Genomic DNA, 27,798 nt, shown 5'->3' with positions numbered 1-27,798 from the left:
ATGTTTTTATTTTTCCCAAGCCAATCACAGAATTAGTTACCTTTTTTCTTAAAGTCACTGCCTAATTTTAATTCCCTGCACGTCCCGACCATCCACTGAAATATGTTCTTTTAAATTGTGCTCGCTGTCCTCCATTGTGTCTGCCCTTAGTCTCTAAAACTGCCTCATTCTGCTGCAGCCTTTTTCTAGGGGCTACTCCTGCCCGTTTCCAAAATGGCCAGAGTCTGGATTGTGGGCCATAGTTTTGTGTTTTGTGCCAGAGAGAGTACTAGAAAAAGTGCCATTAAAAGAGGCCTAGGTTTACCTAATGTAGACATTACTTGGGTTGGACAGAGAGGGTTAAACTGGCAACAATTGTTGCCTTTGGTTGAAAGCATTGTGGATTACCAACATCCATACCTCATGATTGTGCACTGTGGTGGCAATGAACTAGGCACAATTATTGAGATAGGACTGGAAATCCGAATGAAGGATTCCTTTGGTAAATTAATGTTAATTTTCCCTTCTACTGCCTTGGTATTCCCCAAACATTTACCGAAGGCAGAAGTAGCAGTGCTCAACCCAATTTTGTGAGCAGGATAGAACAAACCAGGAAACATGTCAATAAAGCTGTTTCTGAATTTTTCCAAGACCACAACATGGGCTCTATATACTATAACAACCTATGCTTCTACATCAATGAAATATATTGAAAAGACGGAGTTCATTTCAAGACCCAAGCAAGAAGGTGTTCCTCAATAACTGAAAAAACTGCATCCTGTTCTATGTGTAATTATCATTTACACATCATAAACATAAAGGCTCTTTTCAGAGCCAGCCTTTTTCCCCCAAACACTTGTACTTTTTGTATTCACATCCTTTTTTCAAATTTCTCACTCGGATATCGCAGATCCGCCACCGATCCTCTGCAAAATAAGGGTCTGCCAGCTATGTTGCACCCATATCCATGGGGTATCCACTAAGCCGTCCCCAACCAATAGCACACATTCAATACAAAACAGCAACACATTTAGCACAAAGATATCCTATTATAATGTATATAACTGTGTCCTCTGGAACCTCTATTCCACCTGGACGACCCCAACACCAACTTCACTGACCTACTGGAAAGATTGGACAACATTGGTCTCAAACTACTTGTGACAGACCTAACGCTCAAAACAAGACACATGCTGGAGCTCATCGTTACCTCCAGCAACAGAATCAGATACAGCCACACCACGGATCCCACCGGGTTGGACCACTCTGTAGTACACTTCACTCCGCTGGACCCCAGCTCTACCCCCAAACTCCAATGCACCCCAGTCTGCAGCTGGGTCACTCAGCACCAGTAAATTGACGCCCTCAGCACAACACAGCCCAACGTTACCACCAACTTGGACCAAACAGTGCAGGACTTCAATGCCTGGATCACAAATGGCACCAACAGAGTTGCTCCCTACTGAACAGCCAAAATGCACAAATCCATCAAACAAGCCAGCTGGTACACCCCCCAACTTAACACATCAAAGCACAGATGCAAGCAACTGGAGAGAAAATAACACATCAGCAGGAACCACATTGACCAAGCCACCTTCAAGTACGCCCTCAACAACTACAACTGCTAGCACAAAGCCATGAAAAAAGAGTACCTGCCTCACCGGATAGAGACCAGCGAACCAAACCAAGGAAATCTTCACCTTCAACAGAGAGTTCACCTGCCTGTCAACCACCAAAAATGTAATCCTTTCCTCACAGCAACTTTGCTTGCCCCTCGCTGACCACATACACAACAAGAGACCAACCATCTACACAAACATCTGTCCCCTACTGTTGTGATTACGAGTGTCCCTTCCAGGACACCGTACGCCCTGTGCCTACGTCACCAGCTGTCTCTGGCATGTTGACAGATGACAGCTGGTGGCAGGCCAAGCAGGTCGGACGCTCCGGTGGCGGAGCGCGTGTGTTGGTGTACCAGAATAAAGTAGCTTTGAACAGCTAATTAGTGTCGGTGGATTCTTAACACCTACCTAATGACTACCGTCTTGGGTGATAAGCTGTGCTATATAAGTACTGTTTGATTGATTGATATCAATGCCTGTTTGCAGGTGATTGAGTAGCTGTGTAAGTAACTGTGTGGGTGTGTGAGGGGCTATATTTATATGTGAGTCGGTGTGTTAGTGGCTGTGTGGGTATGTGAGTGGGTATATGTGTTTTATTTATTGGGGTTCAGAACTGCGGATTCACCAGGTATTCACGGGAAACAACCTTTACAACGCAACTTTTACAACACACTACCATTACAACAAAGCGTTTACAACGCAACATCCATTACAACGCATGCCATTACAATGCACACCACTACAACTCATGTCATTACAACGCAGTCATTACAACGCATACCATTACAACGCATACCATTACCATCCAACACTTACCCTACTGATGCACCCCCTGGAGTTAGAATAGTATTTTTTACCCCTACACTATCCAAGACTTACCCTACTGTTGCACCCCCTGGAGTTAGAATAGTAATTTTTACTCATACACTATCTAACACCTACCCTACTGTTGCACCCCCTGGAGTTAGAATAGTAATTTTTACCCCTACACTATCCAATACTTACCAGACATGCAATGTAATGTTATGCGTTGTAATGCTATGCGTTGTAAAGGTAGTATGCGTTGTAATGGAATGCGTTGTAAATGCAGTTTTTAAAATTTCGTTGTAATGGAATGCGTTGTACTGGAATGCGTTGTAATGGATGTTGCGTTGTAAAAAATGCGTTGTAAAGGTATGCGTTGTAAAAGTGTGCGTTGTAACGTCATACATCCGGTATTCACACGAGGGGCACTGAACAGAGTAGTGGATCTGCAGATCTTCACACACCAAAAAAAAGATTTCTGCTCCATGAGACCCCTCCTTTAGTCCCATGGGGTCAAGATACATCTAAACTAATCTCCAATATTACATTTCTACTTTATTTCCCAAGCCCCTCGGAAACACAGTCCAGATTCAGAAATTAGCAGCTGCAACTTTTCTCTCAGGTTGCGGCCAGCCAATCATGGCATTGCTGTTGGTGCATGGATCTGTGGAGCCACCGCGGTGGATCAGCAGTGGATTCACTCCTCTAGATACACATACATCCTTTTTCAACCAAAGGTTAAAGGGACGTTATTGATAGGTGAAAATGTGAGTTTTAAATTAATGAAACCACTGAAAATTCACCAGTTATAGTGATCTAAAGTAACTATAACTTATCCTCTTAAATAACTAAAGCTGGTGGTTTTCACTTGTTTACTCCTTCGAAACGTGCGTTGACTGTCATTTGAGTCCCCTAGCTGAGACACACTGACGGAAGACTAAGCATAGTGGTTTTCATGTGGGTTGTTAAGGAAAACGCCTGGGAGAGGGTAGTTTGTTTTGTTTTGTGTGAATGTGTGTTTGGTATGAATGTGAGAAAGAAGTTGGGTTTGCAAAAAATAAAATATGGTTTTAGAAAATGATGCAACAATATAAAATGTGCTGTAAAGATATTTGATAATTATGTTTTAAAGAATTATTTTTTGCTTGTTTGAAGATATTGCTGGGTCACTGTCTTTTTGGGGTTTACTCCCTGTATGTCTTATACAGGCTTTGAAGGACATTTTATTGTTAATTAAAGGTTGTGACCCCCCCATTTCCATGCCTTAAATTATTTATCTTGGTTGCCCTTTATCAAGTGGTTCTTTCACCATATGCTACTACACTTCTAACTAAACACCCCCTTAGCCTAACACTTCCTAGCTTTCTCTCGTGTTTCCTATCAGGTACATTGCACTTTATCACTATCAATGGTCATTCAATGGTGAACACTTCTTTGTGTGCCAGATATCTGCCACTCACTTGCAGCATCCATGAATACTTACACATTTTGCTGTTCTTCTGAGTTTGACGTGCTAGGGTACTTTGGGTAAATATGCTAACACACCAGACATAGGTGGTCCCAGTAAAAAGTAAAAGTACGTCCAACAGTGTATAGAAAATACAAAAGGTTTCACAAACTCAAGGAAAACGTATATATATTACAACAGTGTGATTTAATCATACTGAAGACATATTGATTGCAAAAAGACAGTAACAGACTGAAAGTGCCCAGAGGAAAAAAAAGGGGGAGAAGAAGTAGGAAAAAATCGGTGATTTAGGTGAGGGTACCGGGGTACATGAAGTTAGGGTATCTTACCATCACATTATTCTAATTACATGGCATATCATTTAGCCGAAAGCTTCACAATTCCAATCAGTAATTTAATGTATCATATAGCCATGTTTAGCAAGCAATACAACACAGTAAAACAAGTACTGTTGATTAAACTGGCAACATATGAAGTGTCGATGTTTCAACCCCAGACTGAGTGTAGGTCCTTGCAATTCTTACAAAAGGGGTCTTCCTCAGGACTGTAGTGAAGGGGGGCGAGGGGAGGGGGGCACCATGAAAACACCCCACACAGGGAAGCTGGTGAGACAAGTCGGGCTCAAGGGCTCCAAACAAAGGAGAGCATAAAAAAAAAACTTCAAGGCTGAATCAAAATAATCGTGTCCCTTCCACTATTGTCGCTTAAATGAGAGGGAGGCTCTGTGTAATGGAACCCCGTTCCATTACAAGGAGCATCCCTGGCAAGTAGCGATTCTGCACCAAGGCGCTACCAATCGGTTTCACGGCAATCCTGTTAAACGCGATTGTGGTGACAAAGGGTTGATTCTGTTATAGATGCAACAGACGGATTAACACTATTTAAGATAACCAAGGATTCTGGTTCTCATTTAAGCTAGTATAGTGGAAGGGACAGGATTATTTTGATTCACCCTTTAAGTGCTTTTTTCAGCTCTCCTTTGTTTGGAGCCCTCGAGCCCGACTTGTCTCACCAGCCTCCCCGTGTGCCCCCCCCTTCCCCTCACCCCCTTCACTGCAGTCCTGAGGAAGACCCCTTTTGTAAGGATTGCAAGGACCTACACTCAGTCTAGGGTAAAAACATCGACACTTTATATGTTGCCAGTATAATCAACATTACTTGTTATACTGTGTTGTGTTGCTTGCTATACATGGCTATATAATACATTATATTACTGATTGGGATTGTGAAGCTTTCGGCTAAATGATATGCCATGTAATTAGAATAATGTGATGCCCACAATAACCTAGCTTCACTTACCCCGTTGCCGTCACCTAAATCACTGATTTTTCGTTACTTCTTCTCCCCCTTTTTCCTCTTGACACTTGCAGCCTTTTAATGTGTTTTTGCAATCAATATGTGTTCAGTGTGATTAAATAACACTGTTGCAATATATATACATTTTCCTTGAGTTTGTGAAACCTTTTTTTATATATTTTCTATACACTGTTGGATGTACCTTTACTGGGACTACCTATTATTGTACTGTTCTATACCCAGGTCCTGGTGATTTTGGGTCTACCTTTTTATGTAACAACATATCAGACATGACAATGTGGTCAGCTATATACATTCACTCCAACAATAATGAGACACACTAGCAAGCACAAAATATGTCTCTTAGACTTGAGTCTGTATAACTAGGTTTCTTTACAGTGGATGTGGTATACATCTGATTGCTCAGAAACATGTGATTTTTAAAGTTTTTCCATGGCTTCATGGCAACATCTAATGATCTCTTGACCACTAATCCATTCACCTGGAACACTACTTTCTCATAGCTTTATTCTGACATACAGGACGAGCTGAAGCTGACATGCATTTCTCTACACATAGATTTTCCTACCAGTGCTCCTCATCATATAAACGTATAAGTAGGATTTGGCAAAATGTGGGTTTTTCCATGACATCACTTACCTATTGCTATTGACTGTTTGGATGTATCCTTCCACCTCCACTCGAGTGTTTGCATTGAATTGCATGTGTGACAACTTTAGAGCTGTAGCACTCTGTACTTGAAACATGAGACTGATTGAAGGCAAGGGAGCCTTCAAAGTAGTCCACCTTGTGTTTCATGCTTGACATTAATGTGCGCATTGCATGAGCGAGTACATTAAACCCAGACCAGTTGGTTTTGCCAATGCTTTTCAAAATGTGAAATGGGAAACTTCTGAGTTCAAATTCGTACTCTGTTTCTGATGTGATTCAAAGATGCAAGTTTTTCTTTTTACTAGGTTGCATATACATTTTAATTGTTGGTCTTTTTTGCATTAGTCGCTGTAGGAGTAACCCAATCCGGTACCATTGACTTTTCTATTTTTAGGACCACAATTGAAAGCATCTTCACTACATTTTATTTTATTTTAAAATACGCAGGCACCGCATTTCGCATTTTTGAGTTCACAATGCCACAAAATATCCGAGCTCATGGTGGAGGTTTTCTGTTTAGCACTAATGGACACACATTTTTACGGACTGATCCTAGCAGCCATTTCTGATGTGTGTTACAAAAAATAAGAACCTGCTGGTGATAGAGCGCGCGAGGCCACCCGACCAATAGTTTTCGCCGTTTCCGGCTTCAGGGCCCATATACTTTTCAAATCACCATATACATCGATCAGGTGACTTCACGAGCTCTACCAATTTTGGTGTGTGTGTGTTCCCTGCTACCAATTCTCAGTGCACCCGACTTACCATCCACCGATGCAGGTGCCTAATGACCACAATGAATCAGGGAGCTAGCTGTAAAGGAAAGGCAACAAAATACAAACCCAACCAATAATATTCAAATACTGTGTAAATGACCACGGACAACTGGAAGTTTTAAAATGTTTATCTAAAGTTCAGTATTTTCTTGCATGAGATACAGTAAAATAAGGCAATCAATAACCAAGATAATGTAAATCACATATGCATAAAGAAATAATGGCAGAGTAGTCATCAAAGTACTAATAAAATGTAACGAGAAAAGATACTTATGCAAGTCAGTATTATCTAAAACAGTGATAGACTAAGTGTGTGTGATTATAGAAGAACTTATAATGAATAACACGCTTCACTTAAGGTGAAAGGGCCTTTGAACAACCTAGGCAACGAAGTTCTAGACCATATCAGGAAATGACACACTGCTATGCAAAATATAATTTCTAACAAATGAGAAGACATAGAAATAACTTTGCAAAATTTTAAATGACTTTAAATAGTTGCGGAAAGGCATGGAAAATATCACATTTGCAATGTTGAACTTTATTGAAGCAAAAGTTAGAAATTCAGAAGGTGCAAGAATTTCAAGAGATTTCGGAGCAGTATTTACCTAGAAAGGTGTGGAAACCAAACCCTGGCCACGGGTCAGTTAAAGTCAGGAAACCCTCAAGGAAGGATACCCCTCAAAGGACAGCAGGTGCAGAATGGACACCCAGGACAGGACAGGATACCCTCGGAATAAGAGTCAGGACAGGACCTCAGGACAGGACAGCAAACCCTCAGGACAGGACCCTCTTCAGGACAGGACCGGAACCCACAGTTAGGAAGCAACGCCTGCGCTCCACCCGCTCTGCAGATATAGATCAAGACCCCGATTGGGTCAGCGAACTCCCAGCTAAGTGCCTTGCCAGCACTTTAAGGTTCAGTAAAACCTTAGTCTATGGTCAAATTCGGACAGAGTGCTCCGCAGCTCTCTGTATTTTCAGTCACCTATTGAGTGCGTTGGGTCAGTGACAGGTCAGCTAAACCAGACAAGTCGGACGGTTCACTAGGTGAACCCAGGGTAGATATACAGTTTTGGGACAGTGTACCACCCCCCAATGTTGCAAAGTGTCAGAATCCCTCAATTTCGATTGGTCCTAAGGTAGGATTTGGATAACACACCAATCACAATATACGATTTGAAGCCTTCATTTACATATTTTGGGACCGCCTAGCATGTTTGGGTTCCCATGAGCTAACAGTAGCACATCAATACAATGTAACATATAAGAAGCCACATTCGCTGTTCTCGCAGGGCAGAGGTGACTTTCTCAGGAGCATCTCGCCCATCACTGCCAGCTGGCTATGTTCCATCAGCCAAGGTCCCTCGTGCTGCCGAATGTCGCACAGGCGCAGAAGGGACCTCCAATATGGCTCTCCTCTCACTCAGACCCCCATTGCCCGCGGTACATGAAAAGTAAGCGAAAACAAATTAATACATAATAATGTCATTATGAAAACACATCGCAGGGTTTGTACTTTTAACTCATCATCAAGAAATAAACTTATGCAATTTAAATGTTAGCTACATTTAGACGAAATACAAGAGCAGTGGCACGAGCAGTACCACATGATAAGCACAGCTATGAATTACGCATGCGCATAACTTTCCCTCCACTTCTGCAGACGCGTCAGGACACGTGAGTGTGGCTGACGCATGCGCAGTAACTAAAATACAAGCGGCGGCCATTTTTAGAGGACATGGATTAATTTCATTAGAAATACACATAGGCAAGCGTCTCAAACTTTACTCAAACTTAATATAAACGTTAGTAAAACATACACGGGTTACCTTATTACACATAAATGAGGTTCTTGATTTCGGCAAGCCGCAAAATATGCGAAGCTTTGCTTCATCAATCCCCTCTTTGATGATATCTACTATCATCACAAATTATAATGGAACCAGATGCCAACTTTCTTTCACACTTTATAAAGTTCTATTTCTTCCAGCAACCGTTCTAGCTTTTCTCTTTCAGTTTTAGCAGGGTGAGAAGTCTTCACCTTTTTGTATATCTGATCATTCACTTCCTCTAATTCAATCTCATCCACACTTCGTTTCACCCCTCTTGCATTAACCTCGTGCTTTCTGGTGCGCTTGCGGTATTTACAGCATAAGAAAATGGAAAGTATAATAAGACCTATAATACCAATAGGCATCAGAATTTTGAATAATAAGCTTTTACCTATGCCAGCAAGCCAATGACCTACATTTGAGAGACCATCTACCAGTCTCTTCCAGGCACTATCAACCTCGAGTGGTTTGAGTTCCTTTGCCAAATTAGTAATGTTTCTCACATATCTTTTGATCTGTACACTTTTGTCCGGAATATAAGTGCAACAATGTTGCGCCTTCAACATCCGGCAGACTCCGCCCTCTTTCGCTAATAAGGTGTCAAGAGCAAGTCGATTTTGTAAAACCATTGATCTGATCGCAACCATTTCAGTATTGACCAGCAGGAATCCATGAGCTGTTTCAGTAGACAGCACATCTACTATAGTAGACAATTTGCAAATTCTGTGAGTGTTCAGAACCACTCCCACTCCAGGTATCAGTGCACTGAAAATACTACCCATAATTTCACCTATACTTTCTCTTTTACTACGCACTAAGCCATTAGTATCTTCATTGCTTCCAGCTTTCCCATTCACATGGTATATTTTCGGGAAGACAATGCCAAAGTAGCAGCTTCCATACCAGTGATCCGGCAATTTGAAATAAGCCTTGTCCCCACAAATATAATAAATTCCAGGAAACACAGGCTCTGACCCATTTTTGAAACCCCAACCTCCAATTACCTTGTAATTATGTTCGCATTCACTGGAACCAATGAAAACATTATTATAATAGCTAGTCTTCTCGCGGTGAAGACATAGCTTGCCTTTCTTTTCAAAATCCAGCAACAGAGCAGGACCCGCTCCACCAGATGAGGTGCCTTCCATGTTTTCTGCCCATTTTGGCTTTTTCTGACTTTCGTCATTAGCCTTCTTCTGAATTTTAATTCTCCTTTTCTCTGCCATGTTCAGGAACATCTTTTCCTGCTCACGCAAAGAACAAGTCAAGTTATCTCTGTGTGCGTCTGCTATGTCAATGTTCCCTATAGTCAGAAAGTAGTCTCCCATATATCTTATGGTGTCAGTTTTGGTATGTACAGGATTCAAGTTCCCACGTATAGGTAGTTCAGAAAAGATCACGTCATTGTTAGAGTAATAATACTGTAACGGTCCCCTTTTGTAAAATAAACTAGCTAAAATGCTACAGGAAATTCCATAAGTTAATGGCAGATGATGGTATGTCACGCCTTCAGCCACCGAAGTAGGTAGCTTCATGCAGACATAGCAATCCTCAATTTCCATAGTCTCTACATAGTGTATTAACAAGTTTGCGAAAACATTTAAATGTGTCCTGTTCTTCATGCCATGATAATGTAGTCCTTTCTCATCTGATGCTTCTAAGTCTCGTTTAGTTTGTCTCAATGCTCTCTCATGTCTTTCTACACTCTGTGTTGTCAGCTCCTCACTGTCAGTATTTACAACTTCAGTAGGGACAATGTTAGTATCTTTACTTACAGCAAAGGGAATGAAAATTGTTAATCCTATCCAGATAACTATCAGTACTACTATACTACATATACACACCTTGCAACACGTCTTAAAACGGCTGCAACTAGGTCTACCATTCACTGTTGAATCAGACATTTTAGCTCAGAAGGAGTCTCTTGAACCCCTCTTTGTTGCTTTACACAATTAGCTTACTTTGTGCAAATTCACGGTGGCTCGTCTTCCTCTTCAGCTGAGTACTCTGGGACAGGTTCTCCGTCACTCACGTCAGTTATATCAAGATCTTCAAGCTCCTCCAAAACCAGTGTCCATTCAGGAGACTTGTACTTTTTGTTTTGTCTTTTTATTCGCTCACTCCTTCTTTTGGAAGAGTCTTCTTCCTGCTCTGCTATTCGAGCACTTCTTCTTGCTTCTGCACGTTTTTCTTCCACTGTCTTTATTCTTAGTCTTAGTCTTTTTACAAACCTAGGCTCAAGGTTGTTTCTTTTCTTTATTCTCTTAGTTGGTACTTGGACTTCACTTTCTTTTCTTCTTCTCTTGTTCTCTTTATCTTGTGGTAATTCTTCTCCACTTTCTTCTCCTACTTCCCTTATCTGACTAGTTCCAGGGCTAGCATCAAATTCTTCTGCCTGGTTGCTAATCTGGCCTTGTTCAGGAATATTTTGTTTTTGGCTTTCAATTGTCTCTGTTTCTGTTTCTGTTTCCTGAACCCGTTTTTCTAACTCTATCTGATCCTGTTCAAGCACTTCGATCTCTTGATTTTCTTCTGCTCGAACTATTACTCTATGTCTCGTCTGTCCCTTATCCACATCAGGAGTTAATGGAGGAGTATCGAACACTTGCTCTGTATCCTGCACTTGTTCAATATCAGGTACTTGTTCAGTCTCAGGTACCTGTTCAGTATCGGGTACTTGTTCAGTCTTATTCACTGGATCTGTATCAATCACGTGCTCTGTCCCTGTCTGACCTTCTCCTTCCTCAGTTTTGATTTGGATCTCAAGTGGCTGAGGTTCTTCGCCTGTGCCTTGCTTTTCCTGACTAGTCCACTCTCTACCTTCACTAAGTCGTTCTCTTGTTCTGATAGGATCTTCGGTCAGCTCAATCATCGGTATCCATTCTTCTGGCCATATGCTTGGCAGCTCGTCTTCAGCTACTCCTGGCTCAGTTTCCTGGACCTCTTCAGCAGGCTGGTTTCTTGGCAGTTCGCAGTCAACTACTCCTGGGCCAACGTCTGCTGTTCCTGCAACCTGACTGGTGCTGGGCTGCTCGTTGTCAGTTGCTACTGGTCTGGCTTCTTCAGGGTCCTCTGCTGGTTGCCCTGGTTCTTCAAATCCTTTGTCTGGCAATACCTTCTGGGTGTGTCCGGCGTGGATCCACTGGGGAACACCTGCGACTTTCACTGCAGTGGTTGTCACCAGGATTACTTGGCGCTTCTTTCCCCACCTGGGTGCCAGACAGCTTGATCGAGTGTGCTTCTTTATTTTGACCCAGTCTCCTGGAACCAAGTTGTGGAGAGGAGTCGTTGGATTAAGGATGCCGTCGTCTCCAATCTGGCGAGAGATAGAACGCACTTGGTCACCCAATCTTCTGCAGTATTCAAGCACCAAATCATCAGTAATACTCAACAGTTTGCTTCCTGGCACCCATGCTTGTCTCATCACTCTTCCCATAATGATTTCATGGGGACTTAGGCCTGTCTTGCGGTCTGGAACACTTCTTAGTCCCATCAGGACCAGGGGCAGGGCCTTCACCCAGTTCATGCCAGTAGCATCTGTCAGCTTTGCTAGTCTGTTTTTGATAGTTCCATTTACTTGTTCCACTATTCCAGAAGCCTCTGGATGGTATGCACAATGAAGTTTCTGCCTTATCCCAAAGGCCTTACACAGTTCAGCCATTATTTCATTGTGGAAATGTCCACCTTGGTCTGATTCAATAATGTATGGTATTCCGAACCTAGGTATCAGCTCTTTTAGTAAACACTTTGCTACTGTCAGTGCGTCACTCTTGGGAGTAGGGTAAGCTTCTACCCATTTTGAAAATACACAAACAATGACAAGGACATATCGTTTCCCTTCACAACGGGGCATGGTGATGAAATCAACCTGTATTTTTATAAAGGGACCCCCTGACCTCCCAATCTTGCTCAGTTCAACCATGGTCCTCTTGCCCGGGTTCATCTGTTGACATGACAGGCACCTCTGGCAGAGGGACTCTGCTACCTTCCTGAATTTCTTGCTGTACCAAGTCTGTTGAAATACCAGAATCATGGCATCCCTACCAATGTGTGATCCTTCATGTATTAATCTTGCCATTGTGCCAAGCAAGTGTCGGGGTAACACAGGCATACCAGTTGGGCCCAAAATCACACCATCCACACGCCTCGGTCTACACCCATCCTCCTTCCATTTCTCTCTTTCTTGCCAAGGAGCCGACTCCTGCCATTCTCTCACTTCATCCCATGTAGGCACTTCCTCAAACACCTGAAGCTGGCAGCTGGTTCCTGGCCCCCCTCGTTTTGGATTTATAATATATCGATCTTTGGCACACCATTGAGCCACTCGATCAGCATAATCGTTTCCCAGTGATACTCTGTCCATGCTCCTTTGATGAGCAGCACATTTTACCACTGCCAGTTCTTTGGGCAACTGGATGGCCTCTAAAAGGTCATGAACAACCTTTGCATTCCGAATGGGAGTACCTGAGGAAGTCATGAATTCCCTCTGCATCCATAATTGGCCAAAGTCATGCACAACGCCATAACAGTACTGACTGTCAGTATACACTGTTATGCGTAAGTCCTTCCCAATTTTGCAAGCCATTATCATGGCTATCAATTCGGCTACTTGTGCAGACTTGATGTTATATAGATAACCTGCTTGTTCAATCTTTTCGAAAGACACTACTGCATAAGCAGCACTCAAGCCTCCTAATTCATGTCTTAGACAGGAACCATCCACAAATAGTTCTTTATCATGCTCCGGCAATGGTACTTCTTTTATGTCTGGGCGTGGCTTGGTACTGAACTCTGTCAGATCAATACAATCATGTTCATCATCATCCCTACCTTCCATTTCTGAGGGGTCAGGAAGTAAGGTGGCAGGGTTCAGAATACCGCACCTAACAATGTTTACATTTGCTGCGCCCACAAGAATCCTCTCGTATTTAGTCAGCCGACTAGGGGTGAGATACTGTGTTTTAGTTCTGGTCAATAGAATTACCACTCCATGTGAAACATAAACAGTCACAGGATGTCCCATGACAATGGACTCACTCTGTTCTAAACTTGCACAGGTAGCAGCTACTGCTTTTAGACAACCTGGTAACCCAGCAGCTACTGGGTCCAGTGTGGCAGAGAAATAGGCCACAGGCCTCCTGGTTGTGCCATGTTCTTGAGTCAGGACTGACAATGCGCAATTATCGCGAGTGTCACAGAATAGGGCAAACTCTTTGGAATAATCTGGCATTCCCAACGCAGGGGCTGTACACAGACAGTTTTTCAGTCTTGTGAAAGCCATTAGACTTTCATCATCCCACTGTACAACATCTGGCATTCCTCTCGTGGTCATTTTTATCAAGGGCCTGGCTAAGGCTGCAAATCCCAGAATCCACTGCCTGCAGTACCCTAAAACACCCAGGAACATTCTGACTTCCTTTTGAGTACGGGGCAACTGCATCTTTTGAATTATTCTCACTCTTTCTGAAGTGACTTTTCTGACACCCTTTTCTATCTGGTGTCCCAGATATTTCACTGATTTCGCACAGAACTGTAGTTTGTCAGGGGACACTTTATGCCCTTTCTCACACAGGTGATTTAGGAGGGCAATGGTGTCAACTACACAGTCCCTGTGACTTTTAGACGCCAATAGAAGGTCGTCTATGTACTGCACTAATACAGAGTTCCCAGGTAATGTCAAAGTCTCTAGACATTTCTTCAAGATCTGATTAAAGATAGAGGGGCTCTCTGTATACCCTTGAGGGACCCGGTTCCAACAATACACGTGACCCTCGAAGGCAAATGAGAAAAGAAATTTGCTGTCGGGGTGCAGGGGTATCGAAAAGAATGCATGACACAAATCAATCACAGTGAACCACTCAGCATCCCAAGGAATCTGGTACAGAATTACTGCAGGGTTTGGGACAATAGGGCAGCAAGGAACTACAATCTTGTTAACCTTTCTCAGGTCCTGCACTACCCTATACTTGCCACTAGGCTTTTTGATGCCCATAATCGGTGAGTTGCATGGGCTGCTCATCACTTCTTGTATGATGTTTCCTTCCAATAATTTTTGTATCTCCAGAGTGACACCTGCTTTCACTTCAGCATTCATTCGGTAGGGCCTAGTGTTAGGATATACTGCATTGTCTTTGATGGCTATTTGTATGGGGTCCACATCTTTCATCAAACCCACATCTTTTCCAGTGAAATCCCACACTTCTGGTTTTACGGCTTCCTGTAGTTCTTGGGGCAAGTCCTGCAGGGTCAATCTTTTAAGTTCTGAGTCAGGTCTAAGCAACAATAATTTATAAATGCCGTCTTCATCTGGGGTCTGTATTTCGACACCCTTTGGTGTGCAAAAGATGGTACAGTTCATTTTACACAGCAAATCACGTCCCAGTAAATTTACTGGACTGGTGTCACAGACTACAAATCTATGCATCTGTTTAAAATTTCCAATTGAAATCTCCATTGGTTCGGTAACAGGAGTACTAATCAATTGATTAGATACACCTACTACTTGGATGTTTTCTCCCGAGAGGGGCAGGTTTGGAACGTCCACTGTTCTTACAGTAGAACGGGTAGCGCCAGTGTCCAACAGAAAGGTGACATCATTTCCGTCAACCTTTCCTTCAATATATGGTCCAGACTGGTCTACCGGCAAGGAAGCGCCAAGTACGCACTCCTCGTCCTCCCCTCTCAGGCCCCGTCAGTCCTGATCATTACAAAGGAAGGTATCATTCAGCAGATACTGCGAAGTTGCTGTATTTCTGTTCTCCCCGCTTTCCCAAACCTCTATCTCTTCATTTTCTGCCTGTCTTCCCCTGTATACCTGTTTGGGTGCTCGAGGCACCTGAACTGTTTTTACCTGGGGTTGAGTCTTTCTTGGTCTTTCTTTCTGCGTCTGTGGAATTAAATCAGGAGTTGTCTCATTAACATCGACTAATTGGGGACACTCGTTTCGCCAGTGTCCAATTTCGCCGCACTGATGGCAGGGAAATTTTTTCATAGCCTCTTCCCTGCTAAATTTGGGCCGGGGCTTTCCTCCACCCCCTCCCCCAGGACTTTTGTTCTCAGCATTTTTAACCATGTTACTCAATTGTTTTTCCTGTTGTTCTGCGAGCTTCACCTGAGCCCACATAACCTTCTCCTTAAGGGCCTTTTTCTTTTCTGCCATCTCGTCCTCGCAGTACTTAGCGTACCGCAGGACCTCATCCATTTTTTTAGTATGCCAACAGATTTTATTGTCTTTTATCCACTGACAAATTTCAGGTCTTAAACCATTTACAAACCTGTAAATAAAGTGTGTCATATCCTTCAAGTCGATGTTGTCAATACCACTGTATGTTTTAAATACCTGCAATAACCTTTCATAGAAGGAATGCACTGTCTCGTCCCTTTCCTGTGTTGTTCTATCTATTTTTGTCCAATCAGTTTCCTTGGCGGGCACCTTTTCTTTCAAGTGCTGAATTACCTGCTCATATTTTCGCATGACTTCCTTTGATGGCTCCCCTGTGTCCTTGTCTCTGGGATACTCTTCACTGGGCCAATTTATGTTTATTTTACACTGGGTCCATAAATCTACTGGAACCACAATGTCGAAAAACCCATCCAGGTCTTTCCACAGACATTTCTGTACCTTCACGAACCTCTCCACCTGCCGGTACCAGTCAACTGGTTTCTCTCTTAATTTTGGAAAATCGTTCGTGAAGGACACAATATCCTGTCTAGACCAGGGGACATGCACATATTTCCCTCCTGGAACTTCGCGCATGGGGCATAACTGCTCAGGTTTTTCTACCTCTCTTAAAGCAAACTCGGGAGTCACTTGTCGGGAGCGAACCTCTTCCCTCTTTTTCGCCCACCTGCTTCTCCATTTTTCCACATCTCCCCATTTCTGCAGTACCCCCATTAATTCTTTAATCTGTAGCTTCTTTCCTGCCACATTCAGGTGTTCTATATCCTTGTCTGAGAAGTCTGCTCTGTACGGTTTCTGTAAGGGCTTGGATTTTGAGATATCTACCCCCATACTAATTGCTGTTTCGGTCAGTTTTTCATGGAGCACTCTGGTGTTCCTTGTAAAGCTTTTACATATGAACGACAATTCTTCCTCAGAGTAGGTATTCAATCGATTCAACCCCACATTTCCTGCCATTAATTCTTCTATTTCAACCCTCAGCTTGTAGAGGTCTAAAGGCTTTGTTTGCGGAGTCTGCTTTTCTAATTCACGACTCCAACTCTCAATTTCATCCGGAGTTACCAGAGAGACATTCCTAGTACCTGTTGCTGTCTCTAATTTAATTTCCTTTGCATTAAAAGGGTTATACCTCAGCTGTGTTCCCTTTGCAGTCTGTTTGTTTGGCAATTCCAAGAATGCAACTTCAGACTCGCACTCACTGGACTGATCATCTATGATGATTGGTTCCTGTCTCGGGGTTGCTATGACTGGGGTCATGACTGGAGTAATCGGATTTCCCTGACCATTTCCGTATAACGGGACCACCGGTCCAATAGTTACTGGAATAGTCAATGCCTCAGGACTGGTATTTATCTGAGAAATTTTCTGAATTATTTCTGTTCTTTGTCTAGCTAGAGCCTCTTGCTCCTTTTCCACTAGTACCCTTCTTAGAGTTGTGTCATGTAATATCTGTGGGGTCAATGGAGGAGTAAAACTCGGGGCAGTAGGCGGAGGAGTAAAACTCGGGGCAGTAGGATGCGTTTCACTTGGTCCTCCACCATAATTTGGCTTCGGGAATAAAGTTCCAGTATTAAAGGACCTGCGCTCTTCCCCATATGGAGGTTGAACAAAAGGCAGTCCTGAATTCGATGGTTTCTCTTCGCTTTCATACAAGGGTCTGGGGAAAAAAGTTTTTGTACGTGAATATTTTTCTTCCTGACTTGCGGGCACTTTGGGATATATATCCCTTGTTTCCGCCAGTTCGGGTTTCTCAGGATAGGGTAATACTTGACCACCCTCTCCCAGTCCCAGGGACCTGTCTTCTTCCTTTTGGAAGGGGCGTCGGGGAACATCTCCTACACTGGAAGGTCGGGTTCCCTCATTGTAAGGTGGCGGACTTCTGGTACAGATGTCATCTATTAGTTCATCATCTGAATCCCCTAGGGCCCCCCAATGCTTACATTTTTCAGTACTTTTCCCCCCCGCTGCAGGGTTATGACATGCCGGCATCATGGGAAACAGACCCTCAACAATCATGCTCTGCCTCCACTGTTTCATCCTTTTATCCCTGGACTCCTGTTTCAGCCTGGGGTACCACTTGGTCAAACCCTTGTCCATTCGGGGTCTTTCTCTTTCAAAAGCCTCAATCTCCCATTCCTCTAATGCTTCATACTGCGTTAGTCTCGGTCTGGGATGCAGTTCATTCATTCGGGTTCTTAAATTAAATAAGATCCTACCATTGAAAGTACCATCTAACGGAAAAGCCAATACTCCGTCATCTTTTGTGTACTTCACCCAATTCTCCAGCCACACACAGGTATTGTACCCTCGGTCAAACATCATGAATGAGGCAGGAGTATTGGGTGCTGGGACAAGAACACCTTCCCTAGATTTAATGGGTTTGTCCGTTTTAAAATAATTTTTCACCTTATTTACAAGGGACATTTTTCTCTTGGTTCCGTACATAATATCGTATCTGTTAGCCTTCCACTGATCCCTTTCAAACCCTAGATGCCTTGGATCAGGTCGCGTCTCTGTAGTCCGCGAGTGCCACATACGACTTCTGCGCTAACTTTGTTTACAAACTACCTCCAATCAGAATGCGCTTCAGAAAATTCGTGCAACCAATGGGTGCGCGACACAAAATAAGCTCTGCCAATGGGTGCGCGGCCCCTTCGTGAGACAGTTCCCACGCTCCGGCGCTCACCCCTCCTTTACAATTTCAGCTCCGCTACCCGCCCGCTGTTTCTACCAATCCCAGCGCGGCACAGAGTGACGTCAGAGGCGCTTCTCGACTGACTCCCTCCCTTCACAAGGTAACGGAAACTTTCTTACTTTTAAAGTGCTCAGTGCTTGGTTATTTTACAACAAATACACATTCGCCACAGTGCTCAAGTGTCTAGACAGAGATAGAATTCTATTACTGCAAGTAAACTACTTCCATTTACTTTTCACTTGCTGCGGGCAGATCTCTTCCGCCTACCCTTCACTCTAGCATCGGTGAACCTGTTATTCCCCTAAACTCATCCACTTCTTTCCGGGATATGTTCCGAGTTTAAGGTTTCTCAGCGGACCCCTCTGCTTTCACGCTAGCTCCGAGGAACCTGCTACTCTTCCGATGTGACCCTTACTAGGTTACGCCACTATGGGATTTTTGCCAATGAACCCCGTTACTGTCATTTATTCACACATGTATTCAGAAAACCCTAGTTAGTGCTTCCCGGTTATCCTAACCTGCACCTAACTTTCCTCGAACCTGTGACCTCAGGACAATGGATTCTATTCACCACTTGCCCTTTCAATTCCCCGGGGAGTTCGGACAACACTTAACAAGTCGATTTACAAATGCATTGATTAGTACATATAACAATATAAGAACAAGAATAATGACAATACAGTAATTCATAAATTTCAGCAGCGTATTCACAAGAGAGCGATCAGTTCCCTCAGAACAGCCGCTCTTGTAGCAGCATTAATATAATAGCAGCTTCCGACTTAACTAGCCTAACTAGTCCCTGCCTTACTCTCAACTAGTCCCTAACCATCCTCTGATCTACCAGAAAAACTGATAGAGCGCGCGAGGCCACCCGACCAATAGTTTTCGCCGTTTCCGGCTTCAGGGCCCATATACTTTTCAAATCACCATATACATCGATCAGGTGACTTCACGAGCTCTACCAATTTTGGTGTGTGTGTGTTCCCTGCTACCAATTCTCAGTGCACCCGACTTACCATCCACCGATGCAGGTGCCTAATGACCACAATGAATCAGGGAGCTAGCTGTAAAGGAAAGGCAACAAAATACAAACCCAACCAATAATATTCAAATACTGTGTAAATGACCACGGACAACTGGAAGTTTTAAAATGTTTATCTAAAGTTCAGTATTTTCTTGCATGAGATACAGTAAAATAAGGCAATCAATAACCAAGATAATGTAAATCACATATGCATAAAGAAATAATGGCAGAGTAGTCATCAAAGTACTAATAAAATGTAACGAGAAAAGATACTTATGCAAGTCAGTATTATCTAAAACAGTGATAGACTAAGTGTGTGTGATTATAGAAGAACTTATAATGAATAACACGCTTCACTTAAGGTGAAAGGGCCTTTGAACAACCTAGGCAACGAAGTTCTAGACCATATCAGGAAATGACACACTGCTATGCAAAATATAATTTCTAACAAATGAGAAGACATAGAAATAACTTTGCAAAATTTTAAATGACTTTAAATAGTTGCGGAAAGGCATGGAAAATATCACATTTGCAATGTTGAACTTTATTGAAGCAAAAGTTAGAAATTCAGAAGGTGCAAGAATTTCAAGAGATTTCGGAGCAGTATTTACCTAGAAAGGTGTGGAAACCAAACCCTGGCCACGGGTCAGTTAAAGTCAGGAAACCCTCAAGGAAGGATACCCCTCAAAGGACAGCAGGTGCAGAATGGACACCCAGGACAGGACAGGATACCCTCGGAATAAGAGTCAGGACAGGACCTCAGGACAGGACAGCAAACCCTCAGGACAGGACCCTCTTCAGGACAGGACCGGAACCCACAGTTAGGAAGCAACGCCTGCGCTCCACCCGCTCTGCAGATATAGATCAAGACCCCGATTGGGTCAGCGAACTCCCAGCTAAGTGCCTTGCCAGCACTTTAAGGTTCAGTAAAACCTTAGTCTATGGTCAAATTCGGACAGAGTGCTCCGCAGCTCTCTGTATTTTCAGTCACCTATTGAGTGCGTTGGGTCAGTGACAGGTCAGCTAAACCAGACAAGTCGGACGGTTCACTAGGTGAACCCAGGGTAGATATACAGTTTTGGGACAGTGTACCACCCCCCAATGTTGCAAAGTGTCAGAATCCCTCAATTTCGATTGGTCCTAAGGTAGGATTTGGATAACACACCAATCACAATATACGATTTGAAGCCTTCATTTACATATTTTGGGACCGCCTAGCATGTTTGGGTTCCCATGAGCTAACAGTAGCACATCAATACAATGTAACATATAAGAAGCCACATTCGCTGTTCTCGCAGGGCAGAGGTGACTTTCTCAGGAGCATCTCGCCCATCACTGCCAGCTGGCTATGTTCCATCAGCCAAGGTCCCTCGTGCTGCCGAATGTCGCACAGGCGCAGAAGGGACCTCCAATATGGCTCTCCTCTCACTCAGACCCCCATTGCCCGCGGTACATGAAAAGTAAGCGAAAACAAATTAATACATAATAATGTCATTATGAAAACACATCGCAGGGTTTGTACTTTTAACTCATCATCAAGAAATAAACTTATGCAATTTAAATGTTAGCTACATTTAGACGAAATACAAGAGCAGTGGCACGAGCAGTACCACATGATAAGCACAGCTATGAATTACGCATGCGCATAACTTTCCCTCCACTTCTGCAGACGCGTCAGGACACGTGAGTGTGGCTGACGCATGCGCAGTAACTAAAATACAAGCGGCGGCCATTTTTAGAGGACATGGATTAATTTCATTAGAAATACACATAGGCAAGCGTCTCAAACTTTACTCAAACTTAATATAAACGTTAGTAAAACATACACGGGTTACCTTATTACACATAAATGAGGTTCTTGATTTCGGCAAGCCGCAAAATATGCGAAGCTTTGCTTCATCACTGGTACCTAGCTTAACTAGCAGTTACATGTGGCACAATAGGTGATTTAAAAGTATTTTTACTGGTATGTTTGATGCGGAAAGATTCGACACGTCCAATAGCTTAATAAACACCTCCTCAAGTTACGCAGTAGCAAACACCTGGTTCACTAACTCACGTCCATACACCATCTCTGTTTCTGTTATTTTGTTTCCTAGTTTCTACAGTGTTTGCTTTGTTGACTTACAGTAACTAACCACGGTTTTATTTAATGATATAGGAAGCAGCAAGTTGAATGAGAGTCAGCAGACATGGCAACTCTACAGCCAAAACCAAGATAGGCTCTAGAGAGCGAGGAAGCAGATGGTTGCCCAGAAAACTCTCATATCTCAGAAAAAGAATATTCACGATGCACACATTGAGCGAACAAAAATGTGCTCAATGCGGGTAAGTACAAAAAAGACAAAACAGAGGTATTTCAAATTCATAATCCTGATAATCACGTCACAGAGAATGGCAGTAACACATCAAAGTTGCTGTAAAAAATCATGAGGAAAGAAAAGTACAGATTACGCTGCAAATATGAGGATAGCTATGCATGTCATCCAAGTGAATCATCAGGGATGGTGTTGTCTTCTACCTATTCTTTGGTAGGGGTTTTGAAATGAGCAAAAGATCGAGGGGCATATTATCAAGAGACCTAACGCCGCTTTTCCGGCACATAGCGCCGGAAAAGCGGCGATTTTTTAAACTCACTATTAACAGTGACTCGCAAACAAGCTGTAGCGTGGGTTTCCTTGAGGTAGCTGCATTTTGTTTTCTACTTTGCATGTCAGCGATATATATCGCTAATGACATGCAAAGTAGGCGTTCCTCACCTAATCCACATAGAATCCATTGCCAAAAGAAACATCGCCCTATAGTGTGCCTACCGGGTGCAGTCACCCCCTTCCCACAAAAGACATGAAACAGGTTGTTGTCGTTCACCGCGTAGTCTTTTATTTATTAAACTTCAAGCAGTGTCATTAATCCTTTATTCATCTTGATTAAGGTTTAAGGTAAATCTTTAAAATTACTTGCTTATCAACACATTATTAAATAATCTCAAAGTTATAGATTGCCATTATATTTACGCCCCGCTCTCCAAGGGGCCTTTTGCTTGTCCTTCGGGCTGTGCCAGCAGGCCCCAACCAAGATAGCCTGCTCTCCTTAAGTTGACCGCCCTCCGGTCAACAGAGCCGCAGGTAAATAATCTGCCACTACTTGTGACAAACATACCGGGGTATACACCATCCAATCTTTATAAACCGACACCCAGTCATCACGGGTAGGGCAGGAGTGGTCAGGACCACCAGCAGGTCAGTCCCCCCTCTCCCGCCAGCCCAGAGTCCCACAATGACTGCTTGCCCTTTCCATGGGCAGCCAGTCCATACCAAAAGGGGAAGTCCACACCCTTTTCTTGCCTGGGACCCTGCAACCCCGCCGTTCTCTTCCTTGTTGCAGGGATGGGTGGGTGGGTAATTCATCTGCTTGTCTGCTGCCGCCGGAGCTGTAGGGAAGAGGACAAAGAGGGTTAGTTCAGCCTCCCCCGGGGCTTTGTACCCTCGGGGGAGGGAAGGTCGGCCCTGCCTCCCTGCTGACGTGTGCTAGCTCTTCCCTGTCCTGGTTGGCTACCGCCTTAAGGATGTCCCTGCTGGCTCAGCCCCCGGATGCCACTAAGGGCGCCACGCCTCTAGGTTCGGGTGGCGCCGCTCATAGTGTGCCTACCGGGTGCAGTCACCCCCTTCCCACAAAAGACATGAAACAGGTTGTTGTCGTTCACCGCGTAGTCTTTTATTTATTAAACTTCAAGCAGTGTCATTAATCCTTTATTCATCTTGATTAAGGTTTAAGGTAAATCTTTAAAATTACTTGCTTATCAACACATTATTAAATAATCTCAAAGTTATAGATTGCCATTATATTTACGCCCCGCTCTCCAAGGGGCCTTTTGCTTGTCCTTTGGGCTGTGCCAGCAGGCCCCAACCAAGATAGCCTGCTCTCCTTAAGTTGACCGCCCTCCGGTCAACAGAGCCGCAGGTAAATAATCTGCCACTACTTGTGACAAACATACCGGGGTATACACCATCCAATCTTTATAAACCGACACCCAGTCATCACGGGTAGGGCAGGAGTGGTCAGGACCACCAGCAGGTCAGTCCCCCCTCTCCCGCCAGCCCAGAGTCCCACAATGACTGCTTGCCCTTTCCATGGGCAGCCAGTCCATACCAAAAGGGGAAGTCCACACCCTTTTCTTGCCTGGGACCCCGCCACAGGGCGAGTAGCTTACTGGCGCGCTCGCCCCCCCCCTGACCTAACAGCCTTCCCTGCTGGGGGCCACCTCCGCACCCCTCCCTGTTCAAGTATGAATTCACAGCTGATGGCACGAAGGGCCTCCCATCGGTACCGCAGAAGGTAGACAGATATTAGATCAACTTTTTTAGCTAATGTAGTATTTCAGTAAATGTAAGATATGACCCTTAGTAACTGCGAGCGGTCACCTTAAGAACGTCTCCATATGTAGTTCAATGCAAGCTTCACATCCTTACAGTGGGAAATGTGAACACCTTAATCATGAACCCATAAACTGCTCTGATAAAATGGCAAATTAACACCAATTATTCATAATAATGTCATACCGACAGTATCTATTTTCTAATTAAATGTATTTGGACTCCGTTGATTGTCAAATTTCGCATGTTTGGTTCGTCAAATGGGTGAAACCAGTGAGTGTGAAAGGGAGTCACCAAGAAAACTTCACAGTCATGTGAGATGGACGTTTCCAGAAGTGCACATTTGTTTAGACAGGAAGATAGCATCTATATAAAGTCATGCTTACTTATTAACAATGCCACTTTACTACTTCGAGGAATGGACAACAAATTAACCATTTCATCCCAGAAATGAGGTTATCAGGTATTCAGACTGAGGTAACCCAGTGCTAGCCGATTGGCAAATGAGCCATGAAACAATGCTGTCATCGACCTTTTGCGCTTTTCATCGTCAGGGCATACAAAACCTAATCACCTATGTCTTATGTTTGAGACACCAGGCCCTCTGTCCTATTAGTGCTTAAGACCTGCCTTATGGGTGATAAAAAAGGCTTTAAACGGGGACCTGTATGGTAGGCCAAAAAGGTTTATTCTGCTGGGCTAATTACCCAGATACAAAAACACCACAGGTTGCAGTGCAGGCTTAAGAATGTTTTACCATGCTACCTCATAGGTTGGCACGGTGAGTGCTGTGGCCCACTTGTAGTGTATAATACGCAGGCCCTGGATTCATGTTGGCCACCCAACAGGAGCTACTAAGTCTAGTAAATTGAGACAATTGCGTGTATGTCCAATATTTCTATTCAAAACAAAGGAACTGCACGGACCTTTCCCAATGAATTAATTGTACTCGTGCGCAGAAATATGATTTAAGGCCAAATAGGTAAGCGGCATCAAAGGTTCAGAGGTATACATCGCTAAGGATGTCCGATCCACCCTAATAACGTAATGATTGCAACATCTAACATGAGGCTGGGGACAGTCGGTTCACTTCGCTTGTTGGCAGTTATCCACTTTATTTTAGATATTGAGAAAGGTTTAGCGCTATTTCACAGAGTATTTCCACTAATGGACTCTTTTGGATAATTGTCCCGCCAGGAAGGGCTACCCGTGCAACAGCATCAGGGCATGGTATAAGCACCTAAAATAATTGTAAAGGAGACCTTTCATATATAAAGTTTTGGAATAAGTTTTTTGTCTAGGGATAAAATATAACTCAACCTGCCATACGTAATATGTTGGCAAAGCGAGTGTCAAGCCAGATGTGCATTAGACGGCATCAGCGCGGATATTGGTGCTTTCATTGCTAAGGAACTGGGCAAGTTAGCGGGCTGCTGTGCTCAGCGGAGCCGGAAAACTAATGTTACCGTGAATTACCAACGAGGGCAAAGGGGAAGCCATATTGGAGCGTATGGCTCCGGCCGACGAAGTGTTGTGATTTTCTGATCTATGCCTAGTGCGCACTGTGAGACTGATTATTCATTCCAATAAAGGGACATTCCCCCAGTAATAAATTGTGTAAAGACCCAGTAAGGATGAAAAACAGGACCCCATGCAATATTACGTAAAGAAGGTTCACAGGCTTTAATTAAGGTAAAAAAGGAGGGGTATCTCAAGGGGGGCGTGACCACTCTCACCCTCTGCCTTCGTCATTGCATTCAGATATATGATACAACAGGTAACGTAACACCTACCACAAGTCAGGACTTTGGCTATGTCAATGGTTGCTAGGAGCATAAGATAGATAGGCAGCAACTATGGCTTGCGTATGAACGGGCACAAGTACGTTCTCAACATTCCGTTGCATTGCTATCCACAGTTCGCACTTACTAACGTAAATCATGCAATACAGGGGGAGGCCCGATTCTTTTATTTAATGCTCACACATTTCGCACATCGAACCTAGCTATTAGCGGGGCTGATAGGGGGGTGTTTTGTTAAAAACATGTATTTCCCTTCAGGCAAGAGAAAACAGCTAGCCGCCTTTATTTGATCTCTAATTGGAAATACAGGAAACAACAATTAAATACCCATCCAGCACCTCACATTGCCATTGAGGGGAAAACCGAATGCCATGATACAATTAAACGCAGAGCTGCGTGAGCCTTCAGACATAATTAAATTGGAGGGACGCCCGATTTTCTCTAAGTAGAGGGACGCCCGATTCTAGTATTTCATAAGCACACCTTTTAAACATCACAACCTAACTAATAGCGGGACTGAAAGGATGGTGTTTATTAAAACTTGTTTACGCTCCGAGCAAGAAGGATTGTGTGCCGTCATTCCGTGATCTCTAGTTTAAAGCTATAAACAACAATTCAAAACCTACCGCGCACACCAAAACGCCATTGAGGCGAACGCCAAGCGCTAAATTCCATTAATCACATTGCTGCGTGCGCTTGCGAACATTACCACCAAGTACAGGGACACCCGATTCTTTTATTTAAATACGCACACACCATCTCCTCGCTGTTGCTGTTAGCACCGACATTCTGGAGAAATGAGGTGTGTCGTGTGTGCAAGTACTGGAGCCGATGAGGCGTTTACTTAAGGAACCCACCTGCGACTTACTGTCAACTGTTCACTTTGTAATCCAGTAGCAAACAAACAAAACGGTGCTGCTGCAGAGCGGTAGGGGCGTCGTAGTAGTGTAAATAATTCATATAGCGCACGCCCTAAGTAAAGCGTCTCTTGCCCCGTTTATCAGCTTTTGAGTGATGAGAGGCAGAGCTAGACCAGCAATGAATCAGATAAAGTATCGAGTACTTTCTAGGAAGAACAATGGCTCAGCACGTTGAATGGTGGCTGTGTAAAAGGCATGCAGTCACAACTGCAAATCTGAGGCGTGATCGAATTCTCAGCATCTGTGTCATTAGACCATGATAATTAACAAATCCACATGAGGCAATTTGGTTTGTGGAATGTGCTTTACACACGCCGAACATATTTAGAGTGTATAAAACCAAACTAATATAAATTCTCAGAATATTTTGCCTGTATTCTGTTTGTCTCTGCTATACAAATCAATGGCTAACCAAACATGACGTCAGTGGAGGCACAAGTTGGAAGAACTAATCTCTGCAGACGGAAACTGGAAGATCTAATGTCTGCAGCCACAAACTGGAAGGGCTAATGACTGCAGCTACAAACGAGGGCCAATGACTGCAGCTACAAACAAGGGGCAGCTACAAACGAGGGACAATGTCTGCAAAACCAACCGTAGGAAGTAATAAATAAGGATGCTGACACTGAAAGCACTACCATCTACGGATCCAAGCTGAAGAACTAATAAATACAGATACAGGCTGGACTAACTAATATTTGCCATCACAGGATTGATAATCTAATGTTTGTAGACACAGATTGGAATATGCAGACACGCAACTGGCAGATCTAATATAATGTGGAAGCAAGCAAAGCACTGCCTATTATTTAAGCACTGCTAGGCCCAGACGCATCTTACTCATCTATTCATTTGTGCTTTATTGTGTAATGCATCTCAATCCATTGTAGGGTACCAGAGGGTGTCCATTATGTGGCTCACAAAACACAGGCCCCGTTTAGATAAACGCATCGCAACACATACGGAGCTGCGGGGGGTGGCGCTGTGTACATAACTCACAAACATAATACAATTAGAGAGGCAGTGTGAGCGGCACCAAGCCCTAACGCTATAGCGCGGCCTGGGCACCAGCACGTGACCGAAACGTTATATCCTTTGATTACTTCATCTCTGTGTGAAGGGAAATTCCAGGATTGCCCACACTATGCTGGAGGATCGAAATCGGTCCTTATCTCCCGAGTCTGCAGCATAATTTGCTGCTCTGCACTAACTCGGAGCCACCAAACGAGTACAGGCTCCACAACAATACTCTGCCACAGTGGCATTTCGACCGTAATTAATTAGGCGGGCCTGCTTGAGCGATAAGCACAGACAGCGCCCTGTCATGAAGGTGACCATTGTGTGCCGGGTAA

This window comes from Lissotriton helveticus, chromosome 1_1 (assembly GCF_964261635.1).
Source record: "Lissotriton helveticus chromosome 1_1, aLisHel1.1, whole genome shotgun sequence".
NCBI lineage: Eukaryota > Metazoa > Chordata > Amphibia > Caudata > Salamandridae > Lissotriton > Lissotriton helveticus.
Note: the sequence above shows the minus strand (reverse complement) of the source record.